This window comes from Calliphora vicina, chromosome 5 (assembly GCF_958450345.1).
Source record: "Calliphora vicina chromosome 5, idCalVici1.1, whole genome shotgun sequence".
NCBI classification, from domain to species: Eukaryota; Metazoa; Arthropoda; class Insecta; order Diptera; family Calliphoridae; genus Calliphora; species Calliphora vicina.
The window spans coordinates 64,838,674-64,855,848 of record NC_088784.1 but is presented as its reverse complement, the minus strand read 5'-3'; the positions used below and the strand labels follow the sequence as shown (position 1 = coordinate 64,855,848).

Here is a 17,175-nt window from a genome sequence, read left to right as displayed (position 1 = left end):
GGAATTCAAATTAAGACGCAACTGGCAAATAATAATACGTGAGCTGTAGTATGAATGGTTATTTATATAAATTTTGTTTTTATTGTATGAAAAAAAAACTATTCAAAAAGTCTTTAAAATATTTCATCCTCTATATAGTAGATATACATATAAAGATTTTATATAGGGTATGTTTATAAAAATTATTTACACAGTTTGTTTAAAATTTATAAACATTTTATAAATAAAAACTGACGTTTTTAATTTTTCCTAAGTTTGTATTTTTTTTTTTAATTTCAAATTTAAATTTTGAAGGTCATTTTGAAATTTTTGTAATATGTATAGATTTATTATTAAATCATCATCATTATTTAATTGATGTGAGAAAAATTTTTTAAAAAATATTTACGTATATGCAAAATAGAAAAGAAAAGTAGATTTCAACACAAATCTGCAAAATAATGTATATTGTATAATGTATGTAAATACAAAGTTTTTTTTTTCTATATTTTAAGAATAATGATTACACGTTTATGGTTTATAATTTACAAGTGTATGTACTACCTATAAATATAAATAAATTCATAAAAGAATTTAAATATTATTTCTAATAGTACCTACATGAAAACACGTCATAATTAAATATTTTTAAATTTTAAGATCATATTAAAATTTATATAAATAACCAGCAAAAGCTTTCATTACCAAGCAAAGGGTTAAAATTATAAAATAATGGTGTTTCACAGCATACACTCTAGTATTTAAACCAGAGATCGAAAATAACTCGTCCATATACCAAAAAACCCAAATTGTGATTTATATTTTTGTGATAAAAAAAAAATCACTGAAAATAACAGTTATAAAATGATTTTTATTTAAATGGTTTAGTGTGAGATAAACAATTCATTTGTTCTTGTTCTTAATAACTGTTACTTACTCTTTTATTTACATACAATAACGTATTATTAGTAATTTTTAACAAATTATAAAAATAATATAATATGTGTGAAGTAATGAAGTCTGAGTAACAGAAATGAGAATTTTTTTTTAAGTTATTAAACTTTTGATAAATTTTATATATTTAAGCGTTGATTTGCATCAAATGCATTTTTGCGATTTATTTTTATACCCTCCACCACCATAAGTGGTGAATGAGGGTATATATAAGTTTGTCATTCCGTGTGTAACATTGAGAAATATTCATCTGAGACCCAACAAAGTATATATATTATTGATCCTTATGAAATTCTAAGTCGATTGAGCCATGTCCATCTGTCTGTCCGTCTGTCCGTCTGTGTAAAACACGCTCACGTCCAAAATACGCAAACAAACTTAGTAGAGTTGCAAGAAAAATGTTTATTATTGTCCTAAGCAGTTTGGTATTGAAAATCAGCGAAATCGGTTTCGTGGAACCAAAGTTATGAATGAAAATGTGGGACAACCTCAAAAAAAAATTGATAATTTTCACATATTTTTGGACATTTTTTGTAAATATATTGCAGCTAATATCATAAAATTTTGCACTCGTTACTTTTATGATAAAAGGAGTAACTCTGGTGAAAATTATAAGAATCGGTCCATGATTTCTCCTAGCCCCCATACAAATTTCTTCCCGAAATATGGTTCTATGGTCTATAAATGCCTACAGAATAGGAATTTCCACATGAAATTCAGCAAAAATAAGTTTCGTGGTAAAAGAAATTATATTACAAAATTTTTCGTGGATCGGCCCACATTTGACCATAGCCCCCATATAAAGTACACTTCCGAAAATGTCTTAAATAAGCATAAATGTCTTATAAATATCGCTATTAAGTTGAAATTCGACATGAATAATCCCCATATATACCAAAATCGCTGTACCTAATTCTATGAAGATCGGCCGATAATTGGTTATAGCTCCCATATAAGGACCACTTCCGAAAAACACAATAACCTACATAAATATCTAAAAAATATCAATATCAAAACAAAATTTCACACACATCCATAGTTTATATTTAGAAATCATACTACTGGATTTTGTGAATATCGGTCCATATTTGATCATAGCTCCCATATAAGGTCCACTTCCAAAAGTCAGTTAAGTACTCATAAATCTCTTATAAATACATTTATCATGCTAAAATTCGACAAAAATTATACTCATATATATAGATATCACTGTACCAAATTTTATGCAGATTGACCGATAATTGGTCATAGCTCCCCTATAAGGCCCATTTCCGAAAAAAGATATTCACCTTAAAAAATATTAAAAACATATCGATATCAAAATGAAATTACGCACAGATCCAGTAATCATACTTCTGGATTTTGTGAATATCGGTCCATATTTAACCATAGCTCCCATATAAGGTCCACTCCCGAAAATCACTAATATCCTCATAAATTTCTTACAAATATAGTTATCAGGTTGAAATTCAAAACAAATTTATTCAATATATACAAAAATCGATGTACCAAATTTTATGATGATAGGCCCATAATTGGTCATAACCTCCATATAAGAACCACTTCAGGAAAACACATTAACCTGCACAAATATCCAAAAAAATCTATACTGAACCAAAATTTTCCACCGATCAGTAATTTGTATCCAAGAATCGTACTACAGTATTTTTTAAATATTGGTCCATAATTCCACATAGCTCCCATATAAGGTCCACTCTTGTTTATACTCTATTTCTTCACTTGAGGTTAAAAGGGAAAAATGTTGATCCAAACGTATTAAGTATATATATTTTTAAATTTCATACGTTTTAATAGGAATTTCAGTTATAAATTGCTGAATTAGATACAATTTTTTGTACATTTGAAATAAAATATCTTCTGCGTAAACTAGTCTTTCTAACAATTGTTATATTATTTCAGCTTTTATACCATCATATTTAGGTGGAGGGTATTTAAGATTCGGCACGGCCGAATATAGTACTCTTACTTGTTTATATTCGCAAATAAAAGTCACAAGCTGACCTTTACGAAAAAAATAAATTCAGATTGTTTGTGTTTGTTTCTTTTCTGTTTCTCTCAACCTCAAACCTAAAATGTTCTCCAATAAATCACTCTCTTAGTAATATATCACAAAAAATTATTTTTAAATGGCTGCAAATGAGAATTTACCATTGAAATGAAAGTGAAACCGTTATTTTCGGTCTATGATTTAAACACATTATTTGAACATAGTCATATCATTGAAGTCATCTACTTACCAGAATACGCTTACAAATAGGCCGTTTGACATCACTAAAATAACTAGCTACATGATACGACTATAATAACTCATATGTGAGATTCAAGCGGTCTGCTTTTAAATCATATTGTCATAATGTCCTAATATATTATGATAGTTTAAACAAATTGTAATTGTGTTTCAAACAACAAAAAGTATTAATTTAGAACTTTTTTGTTTGAAACACAACAAAAATTTGTTTAAACTATCATAATATATTAGGACATTATGACAATATGACCTAATAGCAGACCGTTTGAATCCCCCAATTGATTGCAAGAATTTACAGATGCCATTATGCGTAAAATAAAACTGCTTATAAACTGCAGAATTATTTGCGATTGTCTTTTAAGTATTTAAGAAAATGTTTAATAACACAGGGCAACAAAATCGAAAATTGTCCAAATATTAAATTCTATGGAGAAGTTTTTTTTTTTTTTTAAAAATTGTGAAAATTTGTACATAGCCTGTGGAAAATGTTTTCAAAATTCAATCAATCGAAAGAATAACATTTACTACTCAATTTTATGTATATCATATAAAAAAGTAAAATTTTGTTAAAATGAGCGAATTCACTTAATTGTGAATAAATTCGAAAAGAATTAATCGATTTTTATGATCGATATCTCATTTTGTTGCTATTATATACGGCTTTTACGACACAGTAATAAACCTGAAAAATTTCTGCCATTTTCGATTTTTCATGAGTTTTTTAAAACACAAAAATTAGCTATTTTCATGTAAAATATATATATTTTTTTTTCAATTTGTTATTATAACTCCGAAATTACTGAGCCGATTAAAATGCAATATATAAACGGATTAAAGGATATGTAAATTTGAAGTTAAATTTATAAGTTAACTTCAATAATATCGAACTAACCCTTCTTGAATTATCATAAATTATGTGGAGCAACATCTAAATTTTAGAAAAAAAATTTAAAAAAAAAATCTATCCATAGAATTGAAAAATTTTAACATTTTTTACTTAGGTTACCATGATGCATCTTAATAGTGGTTAGTGAAGCCTTTTTTTGCTGTTGACTTGTGTAATGAATAAGTACTTATTACTACACCACTTCTAAATAATGCAGAATTTTGCCATAACTTGGACCGCTTTTTTAAAATATAGGGCGTACTTTTGGACCGAATGGACTCGATGTTTTTTTTGTTAGTTAGACAACTAAATTACCAATACTATTTCAGATCAATAACAATTATAAATCCAAAAATAAACGATTTTCAATTAAAAAAAAGATTTTTGCTGTTTTTTTGTGACTTAACTTTTTATTAAAACATTCTTTAAGAACATATCGCTCATTTGCTGCAACAACGTCATAATTCAGAAAAAGTCGTTTCGAGAAAAACGTTTTACTATTTCTTAAATAAATTTTCAACTTTTACTTGTCAAATATACAAGAAAACTTGAATTTTATTTTTGACGTTTACAACAAAATAAAAACTGTCACACAAAAAATAATTTACTTTTTTGAAAACTGATGAAAGACTATAGAATGGTGCATATTACTCAGTTGAAAAAAAACGGATTTTGAGTTATGACGTTGTTGCAGCAAAAGGGCGATATAACAATTTTATGTTTTTCTGTAAGGTATCTTTAGGCAGAACATTTTGGTATATAAAACATGTCCTATATTTCGAATACGTCGCCCTATTTTTTTTTTTTATAAAAATTTCAACTTTGGGCCACATGTTCTAAAATCCCAAAGCTGGGATCAGAAAACGAAATGCAGCTTTGGAAACATTGATGTGTTGCCTATTTATCCCCAAAGTATTTTTCCAGCCCCGCAATAAATTTGGATCCTATTGGCAAAATTGTAAAAAAAACATTTTGGTGATTTTCGCTCCAACTTTTATTAATTGTGGGATTCCCTTGGCCTTTTAGCCGAGCGCTTTCCAAAAATATAAAAATCTTTGAAATCGGATGGGAAACAAAAAAATGGCACGTGTTTAAAATTTGTACATGTCAAGGTACCCTACTTTGAGCCCCCATAGTGCCGCCTCTGGAGCATTTGTAGGGCCCATTTTTAATAACTTAAACTCTCACGTAAAATTTTATCCCGATCGGATCAGCCTTTTAGAAATGCCAGATTTTGTATTTCGATTCGGTGCATGGTGCGATAGAAGGTCCAGAATTGTGACCTTTATCGCCAGATCTCCATTTTTTTAAAATGTCCCCCTTGACATTAATGGAAATCAAAGGATTATTTGGTAGTGTTCAGAGTTTCAAATTAATTTATTCAAAAAAATCTAAATTCAGAATTAAAAACTGTCATCAATTCATAAAACTATAATACCATAAAACTATTTCCAACAAAACTAATTCTTTGACTCCATTTAAAAGGCTTTCATTTGAATAAAATTTATTCATTGTTGAATCAATTTATAATGTAATTTGTTAATTTTTTGTTAATTCAAATCCAATCCAAATTGAATAAAACTATTTTGTTTTTGTTTAAAAATAAATTTCTAAAGCCTATTTGTAATTGATTTGAATTGAAGAAAAAATTTAAACATTCAATTCGTTTTTAAAGCTATTTTATAATGTAATTGAATTAAAGAAAACTTGAATAACTCAATAAGAAATAAATTCTATAAAGAATGGATTCTCAAATGAATGAAATCAATACATTTGAAGTATTAAGGAATTAAGCCTAAGAATTAAATCATGAAGAATTATTATGGTTAAGATGTAAAATTTCATTTGATTTTGAAAATTGAATTACTAATTAATTCTATCGGAACTTTGATAGTGTTGCTTTGTACATAATTTACTTATATTACTATAAATACATACATATATTTCAAAGTAAAATAATCAATAAATATTCAATAGCCCACTTAAGTGTTAAATGCTTATAAAGCATTTTTTTTTTTGCTATAAATAACTGAAAATATGTATTCATGTAGTTAATTTATTTAGAGCATCTTATAACTACAAAAAAAACTATAACCTTGATTTAAAATTAATTAAAAAATTAAGGAAGTTTTTGAGTTTAGTTTCAAATGCTAAATATTTCCACGAAATAAATAAGAAAGTTTTAAATTTCATAGTCAACATAAAAATGTTAACAAAAATTTTTAGTTTCTTATATTTTGATTTTAAACTCAGCAGCAAATGAGTGTTACTCACAAGTAAAATTTTGCAATAATAAAAATAATAAAAAACACACAACACAGCAACTACTTTGTTTATAATATTTTATTTTATTTGAAGAAAATAATGAAAACAAAATGAAAGTAGAACGCCTTAGGTGACGAAAAAATAAACTGCGAATATGAGTACATGATAATAAACAAAACTAAACTAAACATACAACTAAAGTTTTAACACTAGAGAAACCTCAGTTGGTGTTTACTTGGCAAGATATGGCAATGCAAAATAAATAGTTTAGAGTTGTTTTCACAAGTTTGTTTAATTCAAATGATAACAGATTTTGTAGTTTTATTAGAAAGTTATTACTTTTAATTCACTAGTAGTTTAAATACTAGCAAACTTTGTAATATTGCAGGTCGGTCTAGCAATAAACTACCCTTGCAAAAGTAGCAAGAATAGCTAAATTGCTACAGTTTGCAAAATCACTATCAGCCCAATTATGAATAAAAAATTTCGCCGGAGTTTTTTCCCATTGAATTTGAATAGCAAAAATGAGAAAAGGGGAAAAACTCCCTGGGAATTTTTATTCATAATTGGGCTGTATAAACCTACCGAGGAATCCTTGCAAATGTTGAAGATCTAATATATGCAAGGTTTGTAGGGTTTGTTGTAGGTTTGTAGTTACAGAAATTTAATTTTTAACTTAAACAAGGTCTTCTTTGGCTGCAATCAAAACAAAAGCAAGTCATTTGTTGAGGCAACACAATCTCTTGTTTATATCAATCAAATTTCTGTTGCTGCAAACATTAAATCCCAATTTATTTATTTAAACAATTCACAACAATTTATCTTTATAAAGATTTTATTGCAATGACTCACAATTATTTAAATGCTTAAGATTATTGTAACCAACATAATTATTTATTTAAAACTTTTCTATTTCTATACTCAATAGCTTAGATTATTATTACATAGTTTTTTTTTTGTTTGTTTACCTAAGTTTTAATTTTTATCGTCCACAATCTCGGTTTCTGTTTTACTCGTATTATTTATAATTTTATATATTTTCGTTTTATAAATCATTGAACATTTGATTCATTTGAATAATTAGCAGGCCGAACACAAATGTTTAATTGTGAATTCAAAGTGTGCTGGTTGGTTAGTGTGTATCTATGAGCTTCGATATCTCATCTATTAGTTTAAGAATAAACAACAGCAACAAAAAATTGTCAGTATTCTATGCTTCAATTAATTTGTTTTACATTTGCTCTAAATTATTTTATTAAATTTCATATTTTGCATTTAAAAATTTGTATTCAAATTAAAAGTTGCATACATTTTTCAAAAAAAAAATAAAAATTAAAACTGTAATACAATGAATTGTTATGTGAGTTTTTTTTTTTAGTTTGACATCTGAAATGTGGGTTATAGAATTTTAAATGTAAATTGATATGTTGTCATATAGAAATGGATATAGATGTTTGCTTTTTTTTAGGGAATAGAAATGTTTACTTATATGATTTTGGTTAAATTATGATGGATGTTTAGAAATAAATTGAATGACATGGCGTTAATAATGTTGTGCTTTAGTTTCACTGATAGACAATGTAAAATAATAGCAATATATATTTTGTTGATATTAATTTGCTTCAGGAACCCAAGAAGAAATGACTTGTTTCAGTTCAATAGGTTTCGGAAGTCACAACTGTCAGTCTTGATAAGGTTGTGGATATCTTTAGTACGTCATTGTCTGATTGATTTCAGTTCAATGAGTACTGACTGGTTTCAAGAAGACCTGACTAATTTCATTTCAATTTGTTTCGGAAGTCACAACAGCCTGTCTTGATAAGGTCGTGGACATCTTTAGTAGTACATTGTCTGACTGGTTTTAAGAATAACTGACTAGTTTCAGTTCAATGGGTTCCGGAAGTCACAACTGCCTTTGGAATTGCATGTCTCCATTTCGGAATTTTCCAAACTACGTGCTTAGAAACTTCAGCGGAATCTCTGGATATTCTACTCAATACCAATTACAAACATGACTGTCATTCGCCCATGTTTTGAAAACGCCAATCAGGTGTTCTGACAAACGAAATCGCTAGAAATTTGGACTTTTGAAACCGCATGGTTTTCAGAACATGCTGAAATGCGTTTTTCAAAACATAAGCAATTTGAAAATGCTGCGTTTTCCAGAACATGGGCGATTATCTCCCAGTACAGAATTTCATTGGCAATTTCTAATTTTTCTCCTTATGAAATACCTCAACCGAATGACATTCTGCCACGGATGTCGCTGTGTAGTGAGGAACCATCACTCCCTGTCTGTATAGAATATCTCTCAACCTTCGACTCATATCATGCCAAAGTAGTAGAGCTCTCGCAACACTCGAGCTATAAATAAGATACAAAGGGATTGCTCTGCATGAGGTAGTATGGATCATTGAGATATCTCTTGAGTTTTAACGTTCCTATATATAGAAGTGGCCTTCTAGAATTTCTAACCAGTCCTAGATTACCTAGATGTTGAGATATACATCAGCAGCTGGACAGTGCTCACTATGAAATCAAGATTTATTACTGCAAGTCTTGGAACAGCGAGGAGTTGGACACGAGTTGGATGTTCCACATTCTTGGCTTCTTGGATTATACAAACTCTCTATATTAGTCAACTATGTTGCGTTTGGTAAAGATTTTTTTATTTCCTATGTATAAGCAAAAGCTGTAGAGCTCCTCGAATTCCAAGCTATCTACCTAAAGTGTCGAACATCGCATCTGCATCTGGTTGTAAGGACAATTGACAATTCACTTGAATTTGAACAATAAACAATGACAGCTTTTCTAGATATATGTATAAATGATCTTAAACGATAACAACTAATGCAATTCAACGGGCTTTAGAGGATCTAGGTTTCGATCGCCTAAAATCCGATAATGAACTCAATATCCATTCTCGAATTACATATTGCTGCAAGTCTTGGGAACAGCGAGAATTCAAAAGTAGAAGTAAAGGCATTGTAACTCTTGCTTATGTGGCTGATGTGGTATAGATAATACCAAGAATATTTATTGCTGAATGTGATTAGCGATATTATGGTCAATGCTTTGGGAATAGATCGGTCTAGAACAGAACTCTGCATACCAAAAATAAAAAGTTACTAGACTACTGCCTCTTAGGGGACTGAGAACTTCCACTATCCGAGCGAGACATGTAAAGTTCTACTTAACAAAACTACTACAACCAAAACCTCCAGAGATCTTCAGAGGGCAGAAAATTGATGGCACAAAATGGAAACATGATTGGCTGGAGAATGTGGCCTTTATACGATGAGAAACGTATCTGATAAGGAATTGGAAGGATATTCCGAGGCTAGTGAAAGTTTTAACTGGTCACTCTTAATCAAGCAGGCTTGAATTTTCTTTAAACAGTTACTGCCTGGACCGCGAAAAGAAAAAAAACAGTTATTCTTCTTCTCAATTAAAATCCCGCTCTTCATTTGTCAAGACTTAGATTTCTGAACGAATATGCTTAATGAGATATCTAATATATCGGCCAATAGACTGTGTGACCTTAAAGAATACCTGCATGCGACAGGTTGAATCTTGATCTAGTTCATCGATTATACTTGACTGCTAAGGAGTGAGATCGAAAAAATCTTAACATACATAAATGTTAATAAAAAAGAAACCACTAAACCTACAGTTTTCATTTGTTTATTTTATTGAAATTATTACTACAATTTACAAAAAATATTATTTTTATAGTTCTAACCAATAGTGCTTTGTTCGAATAAAGAGTCCAACACCGAATAAATAAAATCTTGTTCGAATAAATAAAATCTACCACACTTTTGGACAACTTCAATTCTCTTTCAACAAGAGTCCAATATCTCTCCACTGGCCTTAGCTCCAGTCAGTTTGGAGGATTTGTCTCTCTTTGTACAAATACCACATTATTGTTCTTGTACCACTCAAGACCTTGTTTACTATAGTGAGAGAATGTCAAACCCGTTGTAACAAATGTATGGCTTATTTTTGTCGCAACTGCATATTGCTTGCCATACCAAGAACTTTTTGGGAAAATTTTTTGCAACATTCCCTCGAGCATCAGCAACATAAAAATATTGACTCGGAAGCTGGGAAAAATTTTCCAGAACATACGTTTCGTCATTCATTATGCAGCAGGTGTATTTTTTGTATAAAATATGACTTCAATTGCTCTGTCTTTGGCCTCTAAATTTTTAGCAGAGTTCCTGTCAGGATGTGAGTGAAGTTAAATACGCCGAGTTAAATATGTTTCGACGTAATTCGTTACATCATTACGTTTTTGCAAATATCACCCGCGTATTTGAGACATATTTAGCAAATATGTCTACATTTGGGACATAGAGAATTATACATAGAGACGAGACACTCCGATTTGTCAAATAAAAATACAACAAATCATATGTTTGATACAAACACATTGAGTAGCATTTATTTTGTTGTTGCAAGAGTTAGGTTTTTGACAATTACGTCTCGTCTCTATGTTACCCTATGTTTTGAGCCTTGTTTGTTTTTAAACCTACATTGCCTTAGTCCGAACACTGAGCTAACCGGACTGCTTTCCTAACGGATGTGTTGGGAGCTCTTTTGAAAATGCTTTCTATTTATTGGCTTTAGAAATATCATGTGGACCATTTCTTCTACATAAACCAGGTTTTCTATCAACGGACAAGTTTTTCCGATACTGTTTAATAACATTGGAATCAGTTTGACGGCAGACCTTTGATTGTTTGGCCAACATTCTGTAGGACCAAGTTTGGTTTTGTGAAAAATATTTAATTATTTATATTTATTTCAGATTAACAACAAATGAACATAATAACTGACATACTTTTCAAAGGTAACTTGTTAAAAAAAAATGTTAAATAATACTTGGGTTAAAAGTTTTATGGAAAAACGTGTGTTATGGTTTTTTCGATCTCAATCATTAGCATATAGTGAGCTACCACGTGAACTAACGAAATAAAAATTCTTGTAAAAAAGAAAAGCTTAAAGTTATAATCGACAAATGGTAGGAAAAGTTCGATACATTTCATAGCGAAAGACCTGAAAATACCACAAACTACTTTCAGCAATGTTTTGTAAAAGTAGTTTGAAATGATCTCAAAGATCTACATATAAGCATTTCCTAGAAGAAAACAAGTAATAAAGTATGGTCGGTCAAGCCCGACCATATAATACCCTACACCAAGTAAATGAGTAAAAATATTTTTCTTTTAAAATATCAATAATTTATATTTTTGAGTGATTTTTGGAAGTGGGCCTTATATGGGAGCTATGACCAATTATGGACCGATCACCATAAAATTAGGTCGTGTGATTTATGTCTATATTAAAGTTAACTATGTTGAATTTTGTGTGTATACCAACATTTTTAAGCGATTTATGCACTTTAAAGTGATTTTCGGAAGCGGGTCTATATGGGAGCTATGACTAATTATGGACCGATCGTAGCAAAATTTGGTGACATGAATTTTGTATATATAAAACTTATTTGGAGCGAAATTTGTGTAGATACATAGATAAATTAAACATTTATGACCGATAAAGTCCAATTTCGAGGGGACATTTGTATGGGGGCTAGGTGAAATAATGGACCGATTTCAGCCAGTTTCAATAGGCTTGGTCCTTGGGCCGAAAAAGTAATATGTACCAAATTTGATCGAAATATCTTCAAAATTGCGACCTGTACTCTGCGCACAAGGTTTACATGGACAGCCAGCCAGCCAGCCAGCCAGCCAGCCAACCAGACGGACGGACGGACATCGTTTAATCGACTCAGAAAGAGATTCTAAGTCGATCGGTATACTTTAAGGTGGGTGTTAGACTAATATTTTTGGGCGTTACAAACATCTGCACAAACGCATAATACCCTCCCCACTATGGTGGTGTAGGGTATAAAAATACCAAAACAAGGTTCAGAGTATTATATGTTGTTTAACTGAAAAGGTCTATGACTTTATTTAGCATTTTTAAACTACATATCTACTATCTTTAATTTTGTTTGTCAAAGAACATTTATTTAAAACAAAAAACCTTGTTGAACTATTACGGCATTTTCTAACCACACACTTACACATACTAAGTATTTAAGCGTATTTTATGAGATAAAATGAAAAACTAAATACAAATTTATGTATTTAATTTATTTTAACAAAATTTTGATTTATTCAATTTGCCCGCAAACAAACATTAAAAAAGTACTCGCACATAAATATTTATTTTGATGTTAAAATTTGTTTGAACCATGATTACCATTTAATTACTTTGTAAACAAACATGTCTAAACATTACTTACTCTATAAAAAAAAAACATGTTGTGTGTGCACCTTTATTCATACATACATATGTTTGTATGAATGGAAGTGCATATTTCATACATACATGTATGTAGTACATATTCATGTATGCATGAAACGAACATGTAAACAAAACAAACTAAAGTTCAATGTCAGTTTCAAATAGCGCCACCTGTTGTTGTTGTTGGTTTTATTATTTCTTTATACAAAATGTTATTATTCTTGTAGTTGTTGTTTTATAAATTGAAAACTAAATGAATGAACAAAATAAAATCCATTGATTTTTTTGTATCTCTTCTCTGCTCCTCTCCATCCTTTGGTTCCGTTAGCTTTTGGCTCTTTGCAACATTTTCATACAATAATAACAAACATTAAAATGGAAAATAGTGTGTTGTTTTTTTTTAATTTTCTTATCATTTGTATTTATTTTATTTTTTCGTATTTTTATTGTTATTATGCAAGTCTGGAAGTTAACAATGGTCTAAAAAAATTGTATGCACAATATTATTCACTTGTTGTTATTGTTTTTTTTTTTGTATTTTCATCTTAAGGCCATTGTTGTGTGATATCATTTTCATGTCGCTTTTTTTCCACAATCATTACACGGAAAGAAAATAATCAGTAATGTTTATGTAAATTTATTATTACGATTAGTTTTTATTTCACATTTGAAACCTAAATTTTAGAATTTTACTATAAATTTAAATAAATCAGGATTTCAGCATATTTATTTAAACAATATTTTTAAATTAATTATTGTATTAGGATGCCATTGAGCCTTGAAATAAGATTTAACAGAATGAAATAAGATCCTAAAGAAAAAAATAGATTTGTCAACAATAAATTGTTATTAAACTAAATTATTTATTGCTCTACCTAAAAATACGTGTAAAATCAAGGAAATGGGCCATAAACTTATAATCGACAAAAAGAAGGATAATAGCGGAGTTCAGTATTTGATACATTAGGATGGCCCTTAATAATCGAAAGTTGGATTTTTGCCAGTCTCAACCCCCACTTTGGTGAACATTGGTAAAAAAATCATCCTGAACAATTGTTAGGTAAATCGGATGGGCCGCAAGCCCTCTGAATTTTTGAGATGTATTTGCAAGGGGAAAAAATGCAATATTTTCAGTTTTTGTAAAAATGTTGCCACTAAAAAATTATTTTTGCATATTAATTTTAAATAATAGAAATGTGTACGTAATTGTCGTTCTAATGAGCCATATAAACAGAAATAGGTTAAATTTTTACCTAATATACATATATTCACTTATATTTACTTATATATGTATGTGTTTTTGTCTTCGTAGGATACCGTTAACCTATTCGCAGGTTTGACCAAAAAAATATTTTTTTAACGGCACTTTCAAAACTCTATTTTCAATTTTTTAAAAATTTTGTTTAACAACTTTCAGAATTTTATCATCTTATTGAGATTTATTGAGAATATAATAGGGAATACAAATATGATAAAATTATGAAAATATGTCCTAAAGTTTTTCTGTACCTGCGATTTAAATTTTGAAATTTTCGAGAAAAACAAATTATTTGGTCATATTTTGGCGAATAATCTCAATTACCTTACTGTTATGAATTTTAAGTAAAACCTCTGAAAGTTTTACTAAAATTGGAAGACGATAAGCCTTAAATTGTGAAGTTCACAGGTCTAATTTTTCAATATTTGGAATATCTAATTTAAAGATAGCGAAATGTTATTTATTTTTGGGCCGATTTTGATGAAACTTAAGGAAAATATTACATAAAGTCTATTATTTATAAAAACAGCACAAAAATGGGAATTAAATCTTAATGGCACTTGGGGTTAAAATAACCCCAAACTTTTTAATTGCAGATTCTTGTACATTTTTTGCCGCTCATGATCTGGCGAAAGATAAGCAACGATCTGTAGGTCGAACCAAACTTGAACCAATTTTTCCGTTATGGCTGAAAAATTAGGTTATTTAAATCCTAATTTTTAATTCTTCTGTTTTCGGTTGCTAGTATAGAAAAAATCTATGAATATAATTGAATCTTTCCATTGGCAACAAATCACAATGAATCTATTTTATCTGTGCGTAATTTAAAGATATAAACTTATACAATAATTTACGGAATTTCCCGAGAATAATTTCTAAAAAAAAAATTCGATGTTTTTGAACAATCACTGGAATAGCAAAATCAGCTTAGAAGTAATAAATACAATATTTTGAGGGATCATAGATCGCATTAGAAAAATTATGAACTCTATACTTTAATTTCTTTCCATGTATTCGACCGACTTGCATACACAAGTAAATGTTTTTATGCGAAAATGTTATTGAATTTGCTTTCATTTGTTATATCCACCATCAAAACGATGGGGTATATTGATTTTGTCATTCCATTTGTAACATATTCAAATATTTATCGCAGACCGACATTAGTATACATATATATTCTGGGTCCACATAAGATTCTAAGACGATCTAGCAATGTCCGAATGTCTGTTGAAAACACGATAGGTTTCAAACGAAAGAAGTATTAAAAATGGGAAATAATAGTGACCGCCCTTTACTTAATACTGTTTTAGCAGTCGTAAATATGTTAATGAGTCCTCATCCAAACTGTGAAACATTTGCTGCAAAGCATTTGAGTTTGTTGATAAAAGTGGAAAGATGAATGGAAAAGGGTACTCTGTTTCATGTACATGAAGTTTTTGTTGAGTAGGTATGTCATCCACATTTATTCGTTCATATTCGTTCTGTACAGAAATGTCAAAAACTGAAAACCAAAAACTTCACTGTGTGGACACGAATGCAGTTTCAAAGAGAATTTAAAAATGTTTTGCAGCAAATATTTCACAGTGTGGACCGGGAATTATGCAGCAATCCTGATAAAATTATGTACAAATTAGTTCAAAGTACTCTGGAATTTTACTGTGAAGTATGGCAACATTTGTCCCTAGTCCCCATATAAGGTCTCCCTGAGAAAATGACTTAAACATACATACATAATTGTCTTATAATAATTAATATGGTGATAAAATTGGACATAAACAAGTTGTATATGAATCTAAATCGTTCTACCAGCTTTTGTGAGGATTGTCACATATTGATGGTGGATTCGGAACAGCCGAATATAACACTCTTACTTGTTTATAACAGTTTTTCTTGTTATATTAGAGCGCAAATTCAAAAAAAAAATAAGTTATACTAACAATTAATAACAAAAGACTAGATATTATGCATTGTATGAATTTAAATAAAAAAAATATGTATTATTTATATTAAAATCAACAACTTTGCATAGTTTTGTGTCTAGTTTATTTCTCTATTATTTAATTTGTATTTGAAACCAACCAATTATCGTTGTTGTCAACAAGTTCAATGATACAACTCCTCTTTCGTATCTTTCTTTCTTTATTTTTTTCTTCAGTTATAACAAACATTTTGTTGTTGTACAAATAGTAGTAGTTGATTATACTAAAATTTATTATTTTTTTGTTATTGTTATTGTTGTATTTCTATTTTGCTTTCTTTGTATGGAACAAATTCCTTGTTTGCTCAGTAGTAGTTTTATTGGGTTGTTGTTGCTGCTTGCGGGCGCTGTTAGTTAAATCATCGGGCAAAAATAGATTTTCTTTTGATTGGTGTGTTGTTGTATTTATTTTTTTATTTTTTCTGTTCATACGTTTGGTTTGATTAAAAAATATTAGTTGTAAATTTTATTTTTTTTCTATCTAAGTGATTAAATGTTATTGTTTTAGTGTGCTTAATTTATTAGATAATATAAAAAAAAAAAATATTCACAGTGATTAAACAATTGAAAGGAAATAGTAAGTTGAAACAAATAATTTGGTGGAGCCTTTTGTTTGTAAAAGAATTAGATACAATAAAGTGATTAATAGGTAGAATTTTGAGAATTTGAAAGTAGGCTAGTAGTGAAATGTGGATATTTATGAAAACCATAGAACCAGAGTCATTTTAGAAGTAATTTATGGGCACAGAACTAAATTGAATCCAAAAAGTCTATACATTTGGCAGGAAGACTTTGTAAAACTACATCAAAACGAGATCATTTAATAAGTAGCAAGGGTGTTTAAGAAATTCCCAGAAATTATCCTCGGGAGTTTAGCAATAATCTAAAATTGGAAATTAGTTCTCGAACTGTTTGCTCCCATTTCTAAAAAATCGTACAGCTCGTATACAATTTGCCCAAGAAAGAGAAAGGAAATACTGTTCTCTTTTCGGATCAATCAAAATACAATTTGTGAGGCAGTGATGGGAGAACATTTGTAAGACGATCGAAGGGAAATAGACTGGACCCCAAGTACACAAATAAAACTGTGAACTTTGGCGGTGGCAACATTATGGTGCGGGGCTATTTTTCAGGGCAAGGTCGAATTCATATCATAAAATATACTGTGATTGGAATCGTATACAGGTACATTTTAAAGATTTGGTTATTAGAGAATGGCAAATACATATTTCAAAGGAGACGATTGAAACTTTAATTGACCAATGCAT

The 17,175-nt window shown here is 29.4% G+C and overlaps 1 protein-coding gene across 3 annotated transcripts in view; it reads left to right on the top strand.

Moving 5' to 3' along the window:
• Window positions 1-17,175, top strand: part of coro (protein coronin) — a 50,027-nt gene that overhangs the window by 16,654 nt on the left and 16,198 nt on the right. The window lies entirely within an intron of this gene.